Genomic DNA, 20,669 nt, shown 5'->3' with positions numbered 1-20,669 from the left:
GGGAGCATTACGAGGGTGATCTGAAAAGTTCTCGGCCTAACAATGAAAAAGCGAATTTATAATTTCAAAAATATTTTTACTTTTCAACGTAATCTCCCTTACGACTATTCCTTACATTTTATTCCAACGAAGCTCCAATGCCATTATCCTGTCCCAGTAGTGGTTCTCAGTAAGATCTGCAAAATACCCCTCTACAGCTGCAATCACCTCTTGATTCGAAGTAAAAAGCTGATCAGCAAGGAAGCGTTTTAGTTTTGGGAAGAGACAGAAGTCAGAGGGAGCCAAATCTGGGGAATAGGGTGGAGGTTCCCACAATTCATAGTGCAGATCCCTTAATTTTCCCATTTCCAAAACACCTTTGTGGGCTGGTTCATTGTCCTGATGAAAGATGATTTTTTTCTTCTGCAAACCTGGTCTTTTCTGAAAAAATTTTCCGTCTAGTCTGGTTAAAAGATCGGAATAATATTCCCCAGTTATTATTTTACCCTTTTTAAGATAATTAATAAAATCTCTTTAGCATTCCCAAAACACCGATGCCATGACCTTTCCTGCTGATGGAACCGACTTTATCTTCTTTGGCGCTGACCAACCGGCTTCTGTCCACTGTTTTGACTGCTGTTTGGATTTTAGTGTGTAATGGTGAATCCAAGTCTCGTCCATAGTAAAAAACGACGCACAAAATCAGTTTCATTCTTGTTAAACCGCTCCAAGCACTGTTCAGAGATTTTCATGCGAGTGGGTTTTTGATCTGCTGTGAGCAACCGCGGCACCCGTCTTGCGCAAAGCTTTTTCATTTGCAATTCTTCATGCAAAATGAATCCTACACGTTCTTTTGAAATGCCTGTAGTCTCAGCAATTGCACACACTTTGACTCGCCGGTCATCCAATACCATATCGTGCACTTGATCAATGATTTTTGGTGTTGTTACACTTTTTGGACATCCTTCACGTGGATCATCTTCAAGGTTGGTACTGCCAGCCTTGATGATAATCTCCACGTGAAGGCAGCCCATTTCTTTTATTTCATTTTTTTAAACTCGGCAGTCCATTTCATAATTCTCGAAAACGAAGGAGAAGAGTGTCCATAAACTTTTGTAAACTTCGACTGAATTTCTTTAGGCGTTAAACCTTCTTTTACAAAGAATTTTATAACCGCACGATACTCAGTTTTATCCATTTCAAGGGATAGACAACACTTTTGCTTCAGACAGCTGTATAAAACAAACTACTTGATGGAATGACTTGCAATTTCACATGGATGCTTATGACAGATGTATCAACTTTGAAAAAAAAAATCTCGTCGATAGTGTTGCCAGCTATAGTCGAGGACGAGAACTTTTCAGACCACCCTTGTATGCCTCAGACGTTGCATTCGCACTTGATATTTTAAAATTAAAGATGTTATTAGTAATTGGAGTTATCGAAACAACTAAACCATGAGGCCAATGTGTTTTGTCTGTAAATTGCGTGTGGCTGGTTTGCCTGGTTTTGGGGACGAAAAACCCTCCTCCTTCGTATGAGATCATGTAACTTACCTTCAGTTGAAAATCCCTGATAAAGGTTCTTCACCCCTTAGACGGAATTCTAACCGAATCTTTCCAAACGAAAGAAATCTTCGATGCTGACTTAGAAAATTAAAGATAAAACAGAAATTCCTCTGTCAAATAATTTTTTCAGTATCCTCCGAGATATACTATTAATAAGCGTCAACCGCGGCACAATAATTGGGCTAACATTAAGGTAAAATATATTGATAAATATATATTATTAGTAGTTAACTGGGGTTCTGTTATAGTGTTTTATTAAAAGCAAATAAATGAAACACCAGAAAAAAAAACCCTCTTAGGAACATAAGTATTCGCGCATGCACATAATCTCCGTAGCATCCCACGCTATCATGTTGAGTGCTCCCACTTCTCCCAAGAACTTTGTTTATCACTCGGAAGTATTGCTAGCACTACGAGACCAAATTAAGAGGTCGGACTCACCATCCTGTCCAGCATTATCACTGTGTGTTGGTACACATCAGGAGACCCCCACTAACATCCGCTTTATCACAAGCGCCGGAAGGATTTGCTGTCAAACATTGCTCGAGTGCGGAGTCATAACAGGAGGGGGGGGGTGAAGAACGCGAGACAAAGGGGAATAAGCATTAAACTACTGTTGTTCATTTAACGTCTCCTGGTGGATTAATAAAGGTTAACACCACGTCTACCTTGAATTATTTAATTAACTTATGAAGTTATTATTATTTTCTAGTACACAATACAACCAGGAGTACATCTGGTCGTAATCACTACTGTTGTCCGCGATCGAAGAAGACGTAAGGGTTATTTAGGGTGTTCAAACATTCATTATGAACCCCCCACGCACTGTCTGTAGGAGAAGAGGAATGCAGAGTCGGATGATGACGTCGTGTGTCATCGCTGTAAAGGCATTCTTAAAGTGGGAAACAGCAACGTCTTGAAGAACTTCACAGATGTTCCTCTCTTTTAAGAACATGGGCGGAATAAATGGCACTAGGTCTAGCTGCGAAAGCAAATACGATTTTGAGCTTATCGTATTCCTTCCCCATCCCCCGCATTGTTGAAAAAAAAAAAAAATGAAATCTACCGGCAGCTGTGTTTGTGCTGAAATATGCTGTTGCTATAGCAACAGAAAATGTGATTTTTTCCCATGTAGGTCAGCAATAGGGAGTTAACATTAGGGCATTGTTGACGAGATTTTTCATGTGTGTTTGGTTAAACCAAATCTTGAAATGTAAATGTTTACATTCCATGAAAGCTATTCATCCAAAGTGCAAAGAAAATAATAGACGATCTATTATGTTCTAATCTTAACTTTTTCTTTTCCAGTGAATAGTGTATTGTTTTCAATGCAACTATTAGTTTGGCAAGTTGCCAAATATCCTGTTCGTTGTTTATCTCCTAGATTTGCTTTTACATCCGGGTTATTCCGTGTATGCGTTGAAGACTGATAAGACTTCCACTATCACCACCGTCTACATATTTCTCATTTGCAGTCAGTTGTAAGTCTGGCATTTTGTTACGGCTTTTGTATAATAACCGAAGTAAGTTTAGAAAGTTAATTTTAAATACATTAGTCAGCTAGTTTGGGTTAAACAGATCTTTGTGTTGTGTTGTCTGATTAGATTACCTTATCTTTATGACTTCGCTCCTATAGAAACAAAAGACCATTGATATTGGATATGCACTTTTTTTTTGTCAAAAGGTGGAATTAAAAGAAAGAATAAAAAATAAAGGGATGATAGGAGAAGTACCTTAGTCTACACACACACACACCAACATCTCTTGTTTACTGGTGATGTCACACTTTTCTTTATGGCATCAAAATATGAGATGCTGTGTTGTCAAAGCCTTTGGTTCTCTCATCAATCGATAGATAGCATCGTTTAGTGTGGGGAGGGGAGGGGAGGGGGGATGTATCGGGTTTTTATGATTTTTGCAAATAGTGACTTATCGAAAGTATTAACACAGGGAAGGTCTTATGGAGCATATGTCAAAATCCTGGTTGCTGTTGTAAAGTGTGTGTGTGGGGGGGGGGGTTAATTTTTCTGGAACAATTATAAATAAAACTGATAAAAATATAGGCTTATAACATCCACTGTTGCATTCTTTTTCCATAGAATTAACAACACAAACTTCCTACTGACTTAGGTCTTAAAATAATAATTACGACCCTTCCTCAGACACTTTGTTATCTTTAGGATATTTTTTGTCACATGTTCCTAATACGCAACAATATGAGCTTTGTCAGTATAAAACAGAAGGTTTTTTTTTTTTTTTTTTTTTTTTTTTTGGTTGTTGTATGTGTATTTGTCTTAAAGAATGATGTTGTGCGGGGTTGCTAACCTTTGTCGGCGAACACAAAGCGAAACAGGAGTTCAAGTATTCTTGGCTAGATAGCAGAACACATGCGCATACATACAAATGCGTGTGGAGTGTTCTGCTAATGAAACACCCAGCGTCGGTTAAGAGCGTTAAAAGAGCAAATTAAAAGCCAAATTCTCAGAAGGCGTGCAAAAAAAAAAAAAAAAAAAAAAAAATTCCCGGATCCATTACACCACTCCAGTTCCTGGACCCTGAAATTCACGACACACAACTGGTGTTTGAGAGTGTTAATTCGGGTTCTACGACCGTCTCTTTTGTGTTTCCTTAAACGAGGAACAACACTTTTTTTTAAGTTGGAAGACGTTTTTCTTCCCCCCCTTTGCTGTAATGTATTTGCCACCAAATATAGAGTCGAGTAGTTGTCCTTTTACATTTATCACTGCAGCACACGATCCTAACTACTCAACATAATTTGCACAATTACAAAACCAAATAGTTGAAGCTTCTCTTAGAAATGATGCAAGAAATTGGTTCAACCAATTATGCTAACAGACTTGAATACGTGAAGATGCTTCACACAATAGCACAGCCACAGTTTCGGCCCGATTTGTTTGATGAAAGAAAGCCTTGAAAGGTCATAACAAAGCTTGTATTAGTAAAAGATGTTCTAAGCAGTTCTCTATGACTCGTCTGAATCTTTTGAAGTAACAGAAAATAATACTTCGTAAATAGCTGTCGTTCTCCACGGCAGTTTTTACCCTTTGAAATTCACGCATTATGAAATGGAAACATTGTGATCAGTTGCATTCGTGCACTGTCCATCTCCTCTATAACTAGCAACTACCTCTTTCAGTTGAAGCCTTTAGTTCTTTTATTTTAATGCCTCTGTTTGAGAAGAGAGTTGAAAACGGATCTCTTCTCTCTCTCTCTCTCTTTGCTGCTTGTCTGTTGAAAAAAAAATTTTTTTAAAACTCGGAGAGAAATCAATGCATTTTGTTATCTGTCTGTGGAAGGATGCGACTTAACCTTGAAGTTTCTTTCGAGTTCAGTTTAGCATTACTTATTTCTAATATTCTATATTTAAATGATAGCAGTTATCATTTCGGAATAAGCTTCTCTCTAGGAATGGAAGGAATGTATGATAGTTCCATTATACAAGGGTGGTGAAAAAAACTGATGTGCCTAACTACCAACCTATTAATAGTTGTGGTGTGGTAGTGAAGATTTTAGAGAAGTTGGTAAGAACTCGCATTCAGAAATGGGTAGACAAACAAGCTATATTCTGCAAGGAGCAGCATGAGTTTACTAAAGAAAGGTCATGTTTTAGCAATTTGCTCATATTTTATAACAATGTTATGGCCGAGTTGAATAAAGGGAATGGATACACGATGATAATGTTGGATTTTGTTAAGGCATTTGGAAGGCTGTTGCATAAACTGGAGAATATGGGATTGGAATATAAACTCTTGACTTGGATCAGGGGATGGCTGACCGATATAAAAAAAAAAAGGTATACAGTGGGTGTGAATCTGTCAGATTTAAGGTGACCAGTGATGTACCTCAGGATTCGGTCCTTGGGCCATTACTGTTCAATCTGTAGATTAATGCCATCAGACAGGGTCTAACATCGGATGTGCAATTGTATTCGGCACTTACAAAATGGTTTGATTAGGCTGTAAATTTGGGCCAACGAACGCTGTCACTTTAATGGTAATAAGTGTCAAGTAATCAAATAATAATTGTACTTCGGCGCGATTCGAGTTCTAGCGTCATATATAAGCGGAGTTACACTACAACAAACTGAGGAGGCACGGGATTTTGGCGGATAGGAATTTGAAGTTCGAAGGTGACATAGCAAAAGTTGCAAATACAACTCCGAGGATAATTGCGATGTTGAAGCGAACCTTGACATGTAAGGATAAGGAAGCCATTTTGCCTCTTTATAACGCTTTGATAAGACCACACCTGGATTATTGTGAGCAGATTTAGTCTCCCGGATTCCAAGGGGATAAAGAAGCTGTGGAAAGGGTGCAAAGAAGAGTTACAAAGATTATATCCGGATTATAGGATTTAGATTATGAGAACAAATTGCGAGTATGTGGATTGCACACTTTGGTTAAAAGGAGAAAGAGGGGTGATATGATAGAGGTCTGTAAACATTTGAAAGCGAGTTACAGGATATCATCTGATGAAATTTTTCAATTATATGGAAAGTGGGGAGAGGACACGGGGGGCATCCATGGAAGTTAAGTTTGTTCCCAGTCAAGAAAGGGGTAAGAGTTAGGGTTTCTCCCATAGAGCAGTGAGTGAGTGGAATAATTTGCCCGTAGCGGTAGTGAGTGTATGAATGAATTTAAGGGAAGGTATGACAGCTGGTTTGGGTGATTTATAGCCTCCCTCGGGGAGTCCTTGACTACCTGGAGGTCTCAAATAATAATAATTTGAGCATTGGTTTTCATAGTGCAGACTATTATTTTGAACAACTGGAATATGACATTCAGAATGAGATCAAAAAGTCATTAGAAAACATGTAGACCAGTAAATAAACAATATAAGCTAGTAAATAAAAGAAATAAAAGCTTCAAAGTAAGCATCTTATTAACAAAGTAAACATTTTAATAAACATAGTAAAGAAGCAAATCGTAGAAATCTTTGTTTTCTAATTAATTAATTGAAGGCGAATTAGTCCATCTCATACGGAGATAGACTTTTTTTTTTTTTTATTGAAAAGTCGTTTTTCATCGAGCATACATCCAGATCAACATGTACTTAAGAGGCAAACAAAAATACTATTAGTGAATGGCGTAGTGTGGATGCATAATTGTGTAGATAGTGGATTAAATCATGTAGACGGTGGGGGGGGGGGGGGGGAACGTCCTCTCTTGTGAGCGTCCTCTCTTACGGACATCTCCATTTATGGAGATGTCCGTAACAATAACGATATGATTGAAATCAAAACTGCAAGGGAAAAAAAATTAACAAATATTTTCTAGTAAAGAAATAAGAGGAACGTTGCTTTGCTATATTGGTGAAACATTTTTAGCGTTGGTTTGATTCTTTATAAAGTTGAAAAAAATTCCTATTGTGTGATTAACAGTACACGAAGCAAAACTCGAAATTTTTAAGTACCCTTTCAGAAAGCAACAATCATTAAAAAGTACGTCGAATTTTTTGTTATGCTTTAATTGTAATATTATGATACAAGAAATTTAAAGGTATGAACCATATTTACAGAATTTGGAAATTGTTTTTAATTTAAAAAATTTTTAATAATTAATTTTTTAATAAAATATAAGTATCTATATTATTCCTAAGAAAAGTAAAGTTCTTGGCATTAATAAACTGTATAAAATTAGATGAATGACGTTTCATATCACCAAGAGAGAAATATTCTACATTTATAATCAGAGAATTTTATTTATTGTTTTCAAGTAGTTTTCCATGAATCTTTCTTCATCTTTTAATCAGCTCATTGTAACCACTGGACATTTAGCATACCCAATCACAAAAGCACGTGCACTTGCATTACTTCATCCTCATAAAGTTTAAAATAAGAACTTGGAAATGCGAAGTGCAGAAATAGGTTTTATGTCAAGTAATTCCGTTCCCTCAGAATAATAAACTGTCTGGCAACCGAGTACTCTCGAACTCAAGCAATCAAAGCAATATACAGTGTACAATAAGCACTGTAAAGTTTATGTTCAACTCCATCTACTGACTCATTCCGTGAGGCTGGAATCACTTAAGTTAGATGAGTACAAGTAGACTGAAATGTGGTCGTTTTAGATGATGTATAGCGCCCTCTAGTGGTAAAGACAGTTCCATCAGATAAATTACATAAGTGATCGAATAATTCTGCCACAGACAAAATATTTATTGATGTATTGCTATGAGCTCAATACGTATTCAAGAGCGCCACCTATATAATGTTTTCTGCTTTAATTTTTTTTTTTTAACTTCGATTTAAGTTATTTTTCCCTGTATAAACTCTAATCAATATACTGCCATTATCGTGTTATCTGAAGTTCCGATAACACAGTTATCTCGCTGAAAATGAGTAAAAACAGACAATTTTAAGGAAATCGAATACCTAAGTAGCTTTAACGCTTATGGAATGGCTTTGCCAAAATTTTTTTTACATTTTTTTTCTTTTTTGTTGATAAATTATTTTTGTAACTCTATTTTATTTATTTTTGTCCATCCGAAATTATTTCGTAACTTAAAATTCTCAGCACCTTGCCAAACTCGATCTCCCCCCCCCTCCCCCACACACTTCCTATTTCCGTATGATACAAATAACAATTTATCACTAGACTGCTTCATTGAATATAACGTTTCCGCTGTATTTAGTGATGATTTATGACCAGTTGTATACAGCATACCCTGAGAAAAGGTCTGATTTTTTTTGCATTTATGTGATCAATCAACAAATTATAACACTTGGTTTTCGATAAGAATAACATTATCTAAGCCAGTGTTGGACGAAGGCTGTGAATATTGATATAAGTCAGTCAAATCGTTTCAGATTAGACGACGCAATTGTTTTGGCGTTTGTAAAGCACCCTTCACGGCACAGAGCCGCGCACAACACTCACCGGTGTCGATATTCGAATCTCACACCACCCTTTTGAACTGAATACTGTTGGCATTGAGTGATATCATTTCACTGGACCGCCTGAAACTGCATTTCAAGTTTTTGTTAGTGGAACAAACGCTTCGAATGACAATGACGCACGTCACTGGGCTCGCTTCCAACTCGTTGCATATGTTAAGGTGGATGATGCGAAGGTTAGTAAAATGATTGACAAGCCAACTGAGTTGTCGCAATGGAGAAAATAGAACAAAGTATATGATTAAGAAATTTATTAAGGACGAAGTAGTACAAGTGATATAATACAGTATTGATGTAACACAAGTATTTATAGCAGCACACATTACAAGAGAAGATAGTAAAAAATAATACTACATATATTATGAATATAATATAATCCAAGTACTGTTCAAATAGTAATGGAGAGACTGATAGTTTAAAAAAGAGACTGTCCCAGATTTAATACTTCGTCCTAATATACATCTCTCTCTCTCTCTCTCTCTCTCTCTCTCTCTCTCTCTCTGGTTAAAAAGACTTGGATATGAATCCAAGACTTGGATATATTTAAAACTGCAAAGAATCTTCAAGAGGACTTTTCGACTAAAGGTGAGATACGCAGTGTGTTATGAATGTGAGGTTTTGTTTCGTCTCAGAAGATCCCCTTATCTCCCTTCTCTTAATCCTTCCTACTGTTGGCTTCGCCCCATAAGACAATAAAGTGCAGCTGTCTTCTTAGCTCCGATTTTTTCGTTCTGGACACCATTTTAAAAGAATTCCGCCATTTTTCTTGACCAATTGAGAAGTTTAAGATATGTTATTGCATTTGGGACGCTGAATTATTGCAGTTCTTCATCTGTTTTCTGAAATAGTGAAACGTGATATCAAAATCTTAATAGGATTAGAAAGTTTCTCATCAACAACACCTCGTGAAACCACTCAGCCGCCAAGGCCTATCAGAGTTTCAGCTTTCTTCTTCGTACTAGGAAAGAGGCTTCTGGTTTTCTTTTCGTGTAATGTGAACGAAGAAATTTGTTGTTCACATCCATTCTCCTGTCTTCCCTTTCCCCAAGTTTTTTCCAATGGAGTCAGTCCGTTTATCGCAATAATTTTTCTATTGGGATTATTTGAGAAAAAACATAACTAGTGATAGTTATAACAGTTTAATGGTCAGTACAAAAAAAAAACTCTGTAAATAGAGAAGAAAAAAATTAATGTCCCATGGCATCGCTTAAGACGTACCTGCTCCCGCAGATGTGGAACTTCAATGAACTTTCGCACGGTTCTGTCCTCTTCATAGGGTTTTATACGTTCACACTTCCCAGATGATTTAGCACAACTATTATTGTGAAAGTTGACCCATATTCACTTCCTGCCTGTCCCACCAAGAGAGAAAGAAAGGAAGAGAACACGTGAAAGCTTTGACACCACAAGAGCGGTCTCCATCGTTGGATTCATCTTAGAATAGAACATTTCTCCAAACAGCGCATTAACTGAGTTGGATATGGCGGAAACAGGGGATGTTAATTGTACTTCGTTAGCATCCCTAGTACTATTCATAGAAACAAGAAGAGCGGGAGGGGACTTAGAAGAAACTAAAGGAAGGAAAAGCCATTAAAATACCCGGAAGATGGGGGGGATAAATACGACAAAAATGGACATGCATTCCGAGTATTCGGCAACACCCTTGGTAATGGTTCTGTTTATCTAGGTAATCTCTCTTTAGCTCCTCTTACTGTCTGCACTTCGACAAACAAAGTTTTTATTATTAGTGTACGAAAATCATGTAATTGAACACTTCAAATTAAAATAACTGTTGCATTATTATAATTTTTTAACAATCATGTACTGACAATACAAGTGTTAACAGTCGCTGACAGGATGACAATTATTACGTCATTGAAATTGCTAACAATCTAATAAGAAAAAAAAAACTGTTAGCATATTTGGAATAGTGCCAATTTTTTAATAATAGCCAGAAGTTTAATGAATTAGTAGCATTATATTTTATGCACATCTATAGCAACAGAATTATACCAGAAAGTTTGTTGTTCGCGATATTGTTAGAGTTATATCACGAACAACAAACGCTAATGACAGTTATATTTTCTAATTACCCAAACCAACGACTAATAAAAGATATACAAGAATGAACATTATTATGATTGCATTCCCAAACATACTTTACTGGTAGTTGCAGCATGGAACGACTTCCAATGTTTTGTGCAATATTTGGAAGAATGCCAGTCACTAATAATTAGTATGAGAAAGAACGAAGTGTTTTGTTTCTTTACAGTACTATACAACCAAATTGGAATTTTGCTGTCTGGTTTATTTAATTTCGTTCTTTCTCATTGTTTCCAACGCTTGAATTTATCTAGACTTGTCTTAATGTGTCATCTTAGTACTGCGACGTCCTCTCTCGTTCTTCTGTGGCTAAAGCTAACATTGCACTGAAAATACGTCACTATTCTAATATTGTAGCAAACAGTTCAGTTTTTTTTTATTTGTATTAAAGTCCTCATGTCTTACGAGGATGGACTCAAAGTCCTAACATTTCATATTTTCTTAAATCACCTCCACAAGTCAAAAAGTTTTTCTATCTTAATAGAAAAGGAGCCACAATGTCATATTACTTGCTATGCCGAACTGGAAGATTCGGTTCCTGAAAGGTTCATGTAATCTGCAGTTTATTTTTATTTTATTTCATTTTTTTATTTTTACACGTCAGTATTGATGTCTTTTCATATTAGCGTACCCTATAACAGCTGTTCAATTACTCTTTCTTGCCCAGTAGGATGGAAATCTTGAGAAATAGATAATTAAAACTGAACATTCTTTTGCTGAGTTAGTTTCAGAAAACAGTGCTGAGTTGAATGTTTTTTTTCCCCGTAACTTACTCTAATTATTTCTTATTTACCTAAATGAAGAAATCAATACGATAGTTAACTTAGTCGTTAAAAGCTTTCTTCACGGGTGTTTTCAACCAGGTGGTGCATTCAGTAGTGTTACTGTAAAGCAATGCATTAAAGAGTACAGTACCCTTTGATAAATTGTGACGATTTTCACATTACAACAATGATTACTGGAAGCCTGAATGGGGATTATGAAAGCCTGAGTAATGGCTACTATAATGATTACTAGAAGTTTGAATGATGATTGTAACAATGATTACAATCATCATTCAAAGCCTGAATGTGATTGCAACAATTATTGGAAGCCTGCGTAATGATTACTGGAGGCATAAACGATCATTATTGAAAGCCTGAGTAACGATTACGGGAAGTCTGGATAGTGATTACAACGATGGTTATTGGAAGCCTGAATAATGATTACAACAATGATTACTGGAAGCCTAAACGGCGATTTATAGGCGGCTGAACTATCACATTGGAAGCCTAAATGATGATTACAACAATGATTATTGAAGCCTGAGTAATGATAACAGCAATGATTACTGAGGCGTGAATGATGATTACAATGATGATATCTGGAGGTCTGCTGTAACACTATATGCATCTGAAGGGTAGATTTTCGGGATTATCTAAGCTTTAGTTGAACAATGGCACTAATCTTTTAGTAATCTTTAGTCACGTGTGAATGTGTCTACTCAGAGAAGAATGTTTCATCTTCCACTTTTGAAGTGTCCTCAATACTTTTACCAGGCTGTGCACTGGTTGGAAACGATCAACGAAAATCAATAGGAAAATAGGCATTTCTATTGAAAAATGAAACAGGGACTGCATTGAAATCCATTTGCCTGCCGAAGAGAAGGAAAGACAAAAAAAAAACCACTGGGGGGGGGGGGGGTGCAAAAATCGTTTGTGGAAACACCGGTTAGTCTCTCCGCACGAGATGACGAACACTCATGAGTTTGTACAAATTACTTTTCCTATAAAGTCCGTGATGGTTCGGTAATTAACCTTTGCGTGAATAAATAATTCGTGCAGGTGCACGTGGGAAACCCCCCCTTCTTTTCTACCCCCAGGGCATCAGCATCCCGCATGCAGCTTAACTCTGTACGATTCTGATCCTTATTTCATCTCCCTCCCACGTGCTTTCTGTCGACACTTCCACACACACACACACACACACACACACATGCATCGTATCAGTGGGGACTCAAGTCCCACGCGCTGTATCACAGCAGCAAGGATACCAAAGGGATGCGAAGACAGGTATCGGCTGTCACGTGACAAGCAGCGACTTGGAAGGAAAGAAAAGATTAAGGCCCCTGGTGCTGCCGCGTAATGCTACGGAAGGGAAGCGGAGGAATGATGATTGTAAGCAGAAGCGCAAGACGTTATTGTAGACAGCCTGTAGTTGAATCTGTGGATGAAAGCAGTTTTAGTAGGCGGAGACGTTCGAATACTAAACTCATCTGAATATCGTGCTCATGTTAATTAACCCTAAAAATATGAAATAATATGATAATAAAATAATACTGTACCAATGAATAGTGTACAGTTCAAAATGATTATTCACACTAATTTTAATTAATAATAATTATAAATGTCTCAAATTATTTAAGGCTTGGGCATAGATGTGTATGTGTGTAGAAACCTCCCCCGGATGAACTTGTTCAATTGCATGAGTTTATAAGGCTTGTCTTTAAAATATACATCTTAAATACTACCAGCATTTACATAAGCTACTTGAAATACACGAGACGCATTTAATATATGCATAACGCTCTCATCATTACTGCTACAAAACTTTCCAAGCAAATGATACGGCGCACACGTATTGGAATATGAAACAACTGAGATACAGTATAAACTCTATGCAAACAGCCATCTGTTGAAATAAGAAAAAAAAATCTACAGAAGAATTGATTCATCAGTGCTTAGAGCCCTAATATATACTAGCTAATAACCGAACCCTCATGGCGATAAACAAAATACTAAGCATTAAACATCTGAAACACTATGTAATGTTAGTAAGAAAGTACTTCAACGATACTTATCGTAACAACCGACATATAGCGCATTAAACTATCAGCCACAATAACTCATATGGCGGAGCTATGAGAGAGTACCCATACCCACAATACTCAGCAAACCTGAGGCAAAATTTAAAACACATAAAGTTACAAAACACTGAAACATAAACTGTGGATAGCAGATAACACACACGAATCAGAAAAACCGCAATACCCAAAGCTAACATTCCATAAAAAGCACCAAACAACATAAACATTGAGTTATCATTAGTATTATTATCATTATTGTAACAAACTCACTTGACAAATTTATTTTTCTTTCAATTTATTTTACACTACAATTGCAAATTTGCCCACTTTATGACGTTTTATTAGCTCCTGAATTCCTTTTTTCGGTCGATAATAAATGCAGCATTATAGGCTTAATAAAATCGTCTCAAGAAACAAGAAGCCAATCGTGGGTTACAGTCGAAGTTTAGAAATCCCTTAGAGATACGTTGCAAGGGTGTAGGAATGTGACATCACTCAAAGGCTCAATTAAAAGCTCTTTCGCTTGTCTGATGCTGTGGTGGCTTATCCGCATGTGACCTACATTTGTCAGGCGTCGTTGTCTTGGCATTCGGGATCCAGACGTCAGGTTGCTCCCTTGAAATTCAGGTGACAGGATCGCTCAGTGGAACTGGTAACTACTGCATGTTTTATGCCAAGTCGGTGGGGAAAAAAGTCAGCTGGTAGGTGGCTTCATTCTGGGTTAGCTGCTCATGGATGAAACGATAGAGTTGGTTACATCCAAACATAAAAAAAAAAAAACATTCACACGTTGGTTTCCATTAGTCCCATATTACCATTATAAAAATAGGTTTTACTGTTCACGGTGGCAAACATACCACAAATACCCGCCTTTTCTAAGAACTTTGTGACGTCACCAAGCTACCGCCATTGTTACAATTGCAAGTTGTGCTCGCCAAATACACTGTAGAGAATCGGTGTGGTAATAGCGACGCAATCATTCTCTTTCAATATGATGCATCAGTACTGAAACATCAATTATCTGAGAAGGAATTAAAATACTAAATGAACAGTTATGCTAAAATAAGTCGCTGCTTGTAATATCAAGCGTAATAATACAAACCTACAAATATGAATGATTCACTGTACAATGAAAAGTCGTCAATTATTTCTGCATTCTGTGTTGTGCTATGCACTCTTTTAATTACACCCCTCAAACTTAATTTTGTATTAATCTTCTTAATTATCTTTTATTTATTATCTTAATATCGCAAATGCCCTTACAATGTTACTTTGTACATTCGTTTCCTTATTGATGAATCTCTTACCTTTTGTAGTGCTACACATTGTCTCCGGATTCAGCCCACATCACAAACCGTTTTAACCTGGACATATTCCCGCTCGGTTACTCAACAATATAAGCATACGTAACAATGACATTTCTTTCAACGCATCTTGGCACTTATAATTGTTGTCGCGGCTTAAAATGTTGTAATTATTTTAAGACAAACAAAAGTTCCTCTTTGTCTGTTTATTCAACTATTAAAAGGATAATTAAGTAGCACTGGTGAGTGGATATTTGAGAGAAATTAATTTTTAGGCAAGTACGATGCGATCCAGTTTGAAAACCATCTTTTCAGCGTTCTTTATTTTGCCAAGGTAAAGAGATGCTTTACGGAAACCATCATTACCTTTCCGTTTTGTCATTTTTCCAGCTTCATTACCCCTCATAATCCTTCATTATCATATTTAATGTTGTTTAATTGAAGAATTATTTTGTTACCTGTTTGCCATCGTCCCATAATGACAAGCTAATTTAACTGCTTTCAACACAAGCGCAGACAGGCTGGCGAAAATTGTATCGTGCTGTCTCTTCCCTTGCTAATTCCGAAGTTTTGTCGAGTTTCGCATCATTAGCATATAGTAAATTATTAATTAGCGAGTCATTAATCTTACCGTGGGGATTCTTCGGTTGCCAACTGCAGCATCGAACAATTGTGGCAAAAGACTTTTCTAGTGAGACTTAAAATTGCACTTATTAAGGAAATTCTAAACTTCAAGAAGCGAGAAAACCAGACGAAGAAGCCCAATGCGTTTATTAGCGCTTTTTCCCTCTCCTTTAATTATTATTGTGCCTAAATAAAAAAAGGAGAAAGTGATACGGTTGGTTAAGCTGTAGTAATATTTTATTCAGGAGATACATTCACTTTAAATTTATATTTGAAGACTTCCACTTTATCTTATGGGAATTGGACTTTTATGTACAACAGTGCTTGTACTAGAAATGGCAGAGGGTGGACACCTGTAGTAGAGAAGATGTCATCTGTTTGGTTGCGGGTGACAACCTCCTACTGAGCAGAAAAGTAATAGCTAAATGGCATAGTAATTGCACGTCCATCCTACAATAAACATATACAAATACAGAAAGACAATACAATCTCTCCCCAACTTCCATCTTGTGAAAAATGTAGAACTCGTATACTTCCTATATACAAATAGCAAAATGATGTATTATCATATTATTTAAAACTCCGGAGCATATTAAACATATAGTAAAATTTGCTCATTTATTTACAAATTATATTATACTTAACAAGAAAATATATAACTTTTGCATTGATTAAACTTGAGTATCTTTCTGGCCAGTGATGAGACCTCAGTAACCATCTGAGTAATGGCTTTGCTAGTGTTTATACATAATGGAATTCAAGCCAATCGAAGTAAAGTCAACGACCTCTATATACAGGTAGGCTAGTGGTGAAACTTTGATTGCGTTTGGGTAAAGGAATTAAAACACGAATAATATCAAGTGTTATCTATGGGGATTCGACAATCTAAACCTCTTCTACAGACCAAACACGGAACTTTTTATCAAGCCCCTTGAGACCTCCACTAAGGAATCATCCTTGTCTGATGTCACACAGCAGTAATACAGTATTTTATCAACTAAAAAACGTTAAAACTAAGCAAAAATAGACATGATACAAATGCATTCTATTACTAATGCCAGTACATATAATTAAAGTCTGTTGTGGCATGTATATCTGTAATGGGGTTAGGTAGACGATGATTTTCATCACTCGTGTGACACTGCATTGATTATCAGAAGCATGAAATGCCTTCGGGGTTTTCACGCAACTACAAACTATACTGGGAACCCTAATCTTATTTAAGTCGTATACTTGTATACTTTTTAATATATCTATGGACCAGTAATTGGAGGTGAGAGGTACGTAAAAAGTCCAAATAATGCATAGTTTTGTACAGCTATAAGAAAGCTCATTTTTCAGATAAAGAAAAAATAAATACACATGAAAAGACCTGAATTAGTGTAGCTTTACATAGCTTCGGTATTATTCATTTATTTTTTGCCCTACGATTAAATAGATCTAATATAATAACGAGAAGAATCAGCTCTGTCTACATAATGACGTCTTGCCCAGATTTCACTTGAACATAAATCGGAACAGCAACGGAAATCATTCGTCCATTAACGATGGGAGGGCTAAGTAAAATGTGTTTTCTTGAAGGAATGAATTTTGTTTTAAAGATTTTAAACTTCTCTACATTTAATGGAATTGTTTTATAGAAATCTGCTTGGAACAAATTTACACTCAAATATTTTTAACACAATAAAAGCTTTCCAGTGTTCCCAAGGGTTAAAAAAGTACGCATATTTGCTCTTAGATTTTTTTTCTTAAAAAAAAATAGAGATTTATTTCTTCATTTTCATCTAATCTGCAAGATGGGTTCAGTGTTTCGAAACATTGAGATAATACTTAGAGTTTTTTTTTTATTTTATTTTTTGCCGAAAGATGGAAGTTTGGAAAACACAATTTATATAAATAGCTAAAAACCTCGGAAGGATGGTTTTAAGAATAAATCCCCACTTAGATCGTCAAGAAAACGCATATATTTGAATAGAGAATTTTCTTTTAGTCAATAAATAATATTTTGACATTTAAAATGGCGAATTTTTCTGACTTTTTTGTTTTCAATCAAAATGCGGTGACTATACTCTGAAACAACACTGTCAATCAAAAAACCGAACTATTATTATTGGCTTCTAAATTTATCCAAAAAATGATGATAACAAAAAGTATAGAACAAGGAAGATCCAAATAGAATAATACCATATTCCGGAGTTGCCCCCTGAATAATTTTCACTCAGGACTTCTGTGAATTTCTATAGTCAAGCCGTTTGTAGATTAAGTAAATCCCACGGATGTTATGTACAGGGAGAGAACTATTTGGAACAACTAGACATAGTTGCCTTTATCTCTGATTTTGAATCTGAGTCTGGAACTCATCATTGGATAAATGAGGGTCATATCCACGTGGCTTTATCTTCACGCCTTGTTTTGTTTATTCCTTGAGTTGTATTGATCCTCCAATTGACGAAATGTTCTTGATTCCATTTATCATTCAGTTTACCATTCAGGGGTTTTATTTTATTTATTTATTTTTTTTAGTAGTAGCAGGGATATTCAGCTTTTAATGCATTTTAATGTATGGATACATTGAAAACTGTATCAAATATCTCGTGCAGAAAACCACCATAAAGAAATTGTAATGAATTATTGATTATGCAGAGAATCTTTGTTTATTTAGCGTATGATGATACAACGGCCGTGAGGCCCTTTTTACAGGGAAGTACAGCACCATCTCAATCCTTCCCCCTTAATTTTATCCGGGCTCGGGACCAGCATAGCTGACGAATCAGGCCTATGGCTGGATCAGTATTCCTGACTGTAATCCGTGTGTGTTCACTGGGCCGGTTTGCCTGTTCTGGGGGAATTTTTTTCACCCGAAAACTCGGGAAAAACCCGAGTTTTCGGGTGAAAAAAAAACCCTACCTCCGTATGAGACCGACTAACTCACCTTTCGTCGAGAGACCAGATAAAGGTTCCTCACGTCACGGACGGGAATTGGACCCGGGTTCGATTTCCGACCATACCGACTGAGCTACGGAGGCTCAGAGAATCTTTATAGAAACTACCTTCTCAGAGAAAAAACTTCATTAGGTTTATCAAAGGGAGAAAGAGAAGAAATTAGAACTCGTAATGAATGACAATCTTCGGTGATGCATGAAAATAAGACTTTTCTGGCAAATTAGGTGAGAGATGGATATATATATATATATATATATATATATATATATATATATAGAAAATAGAAAAAAATATTTAGCCCATTCATCTGGATTTGAACCTATCTAAGACTCATGTCTTAACCTTTATAAAGGAATAAAGAATGCACTTAATGGACAGACAGAATATAACATCCTCAAGCCTTACCAAACCAAACAGAAGCAGGCTTCCCACGCCATCTACATGTCCTGGAATTCCTATAGGGTGTGCAATATTAACGAACTATTTCCCGCTGTATTGAACCAATATTTTCGAAGTTATTACGGGATTTCTAAATCAGTGGAGTAATTCGCGCATTTGAAGGCATTAGTGGTAATGACGCTTCTCCCGTAGTTGAAACACGCAAGGGTCAAAGGTGATATCAGAAGCATGCATTACGTTAATGTACATTTAAGAAACCTTGTGTGGTCTGGAATCTTATAATTAGCATTGCGGTTAATGGAATTAATTTTCGACTGACCTGGGGATTAATAACTAATCGGCGAATAGAAGTCATGCAGAAATACACACACACACACACACACACACACACACACACACACACACACACACACACACACACACACACACACACTTTCGCCTTCAAATCGGATTACAGAGCCACCAGACAGGCCGCGATATTTTTTTTATATTTCCACCAATATTTCTGTTTGTAAATTCAAATAAATCTCGGAATTTTTTTGTTTATTCAGTAATTTTCGGTGTGTTTATGATGCGCGTCTAGCTATGCATAATATATTCTCAAATAAATGCATCTGGTCTTCCATGAGATATTGCATGTTCTAGTATGGACCCAAGTGGCTTCCGTCATCACAACCGGGCTTTTGGGTGACGTGAATGTATTAGTAAACAAATTTTAACATCCTTGATTCACGGCTAGTTTTGTAGTCGGAAAGTCCCAGACCTCGACGCGGGGTGTTGACGGGAGTTAACGTGCTGGTGAATATGACCAGAACTTGGTCTGCGTACTGTCAAAACAAAAGATGTTATACACGAGTATACTTCGGCAGCCACTTTGGCTCTGCTGGCTGCCTGTAGGTGGTGGAGATAATAAGCTCAGTGAACGTTGCCGAAGGCAATAAAGATGTCAGAATATCTTCTATGGGTTCTCATGCATTACTAGGTATCGGGGATATGAAGGAGAAACTTGCGACTATTGTATGGGGAGGGAGGAATCATAAGTTTGGCTTTTGAAAGGTTACAACAAATTTTCTGCGGCCTTACATTATAAAATCATTATGTGTAGTGCTGTTGCTCGTGGAGTATATAGCCACTGTTCACTTCACTTTGTTGCATCATTTTGTCATCCTTTGTCTGGCCAGTTTCCCTCTGATACATAATTTAATATACTTTCTTAGCGCGGTCTCCAAATGGACATTGTTGGCAAGCCATCGGTTTCCATAGAAACGAGGAATCAGATGAACAGAGAGAAGTCATGATCGCATGTGTAGGACGACGTTTATATAAAATGCTAAACTTGGCCAGTGTCAGTGAATGACAAGTGGATTGTCGTTGTTGACAATATAATAAAACATTCAACAGTTTGTGAAATGCTAAACTGCTGTCCTCATATGTTATTACTGTTGCAGAAAGCCAGACGTGAAAAATATTTGACAGTAAATATACAATTATATTGCACCATTGAACGATGCAAATATTGTATTTTTAATAGGGAATTTAGGGATAACTTTACATTGAAGAATTTTTTTATTTGTAAATAAAAAAAAACATTTGTAGTTTTTGGAATATAATGAAAAGAAAAAAAGTACTATAAAAGGAATGGGTTGATAAAGGCGATATGAACTCTGACAAATATATTTTCGAGTACTTTTTTCTTATGGTAATCCCCTTGAAGAGAGATTGTTCAACCTAACAATGCCTTACACGTGTATTAGAATAAGACAACAATTGTTGATAATCTCCCTAACTTGACTATTATGAATTCTTGGATAGTCATTCCACATTCGAGGGTTCCATACCATTCTTCGCTCCCTTACTGTGTACTTAATGGATCTTGCTGTGCATTTCTCGGTCGTTTGTTCGACGGAACTCGCATATTTTCATTGGATGGTTTTTATTTGATGCAATATTTTATGTCCAGCTCAAGACCACTCTTTGGTCTTCAGGTA

This window comes from Typopeltis vanoorti, chromosome 18 (assembly GCF_054136105.1).
Source record: "Typopeltis vanoorti isolate ZY-2024b chromosome 18, IOZ_Tvanoo_1.0, whole genome shotgun sequence".
Classification (NCBI taxonomy): domain Eukaryota; kingdom Metazoa; phylum Arthropoda; class Arachnida; order Uropygi; family Thelyphonidae; genus Typopeltis; species Typopeltis vanoorti.
This window is presented reverse-complemented; position numbering follows the sequence as displayed.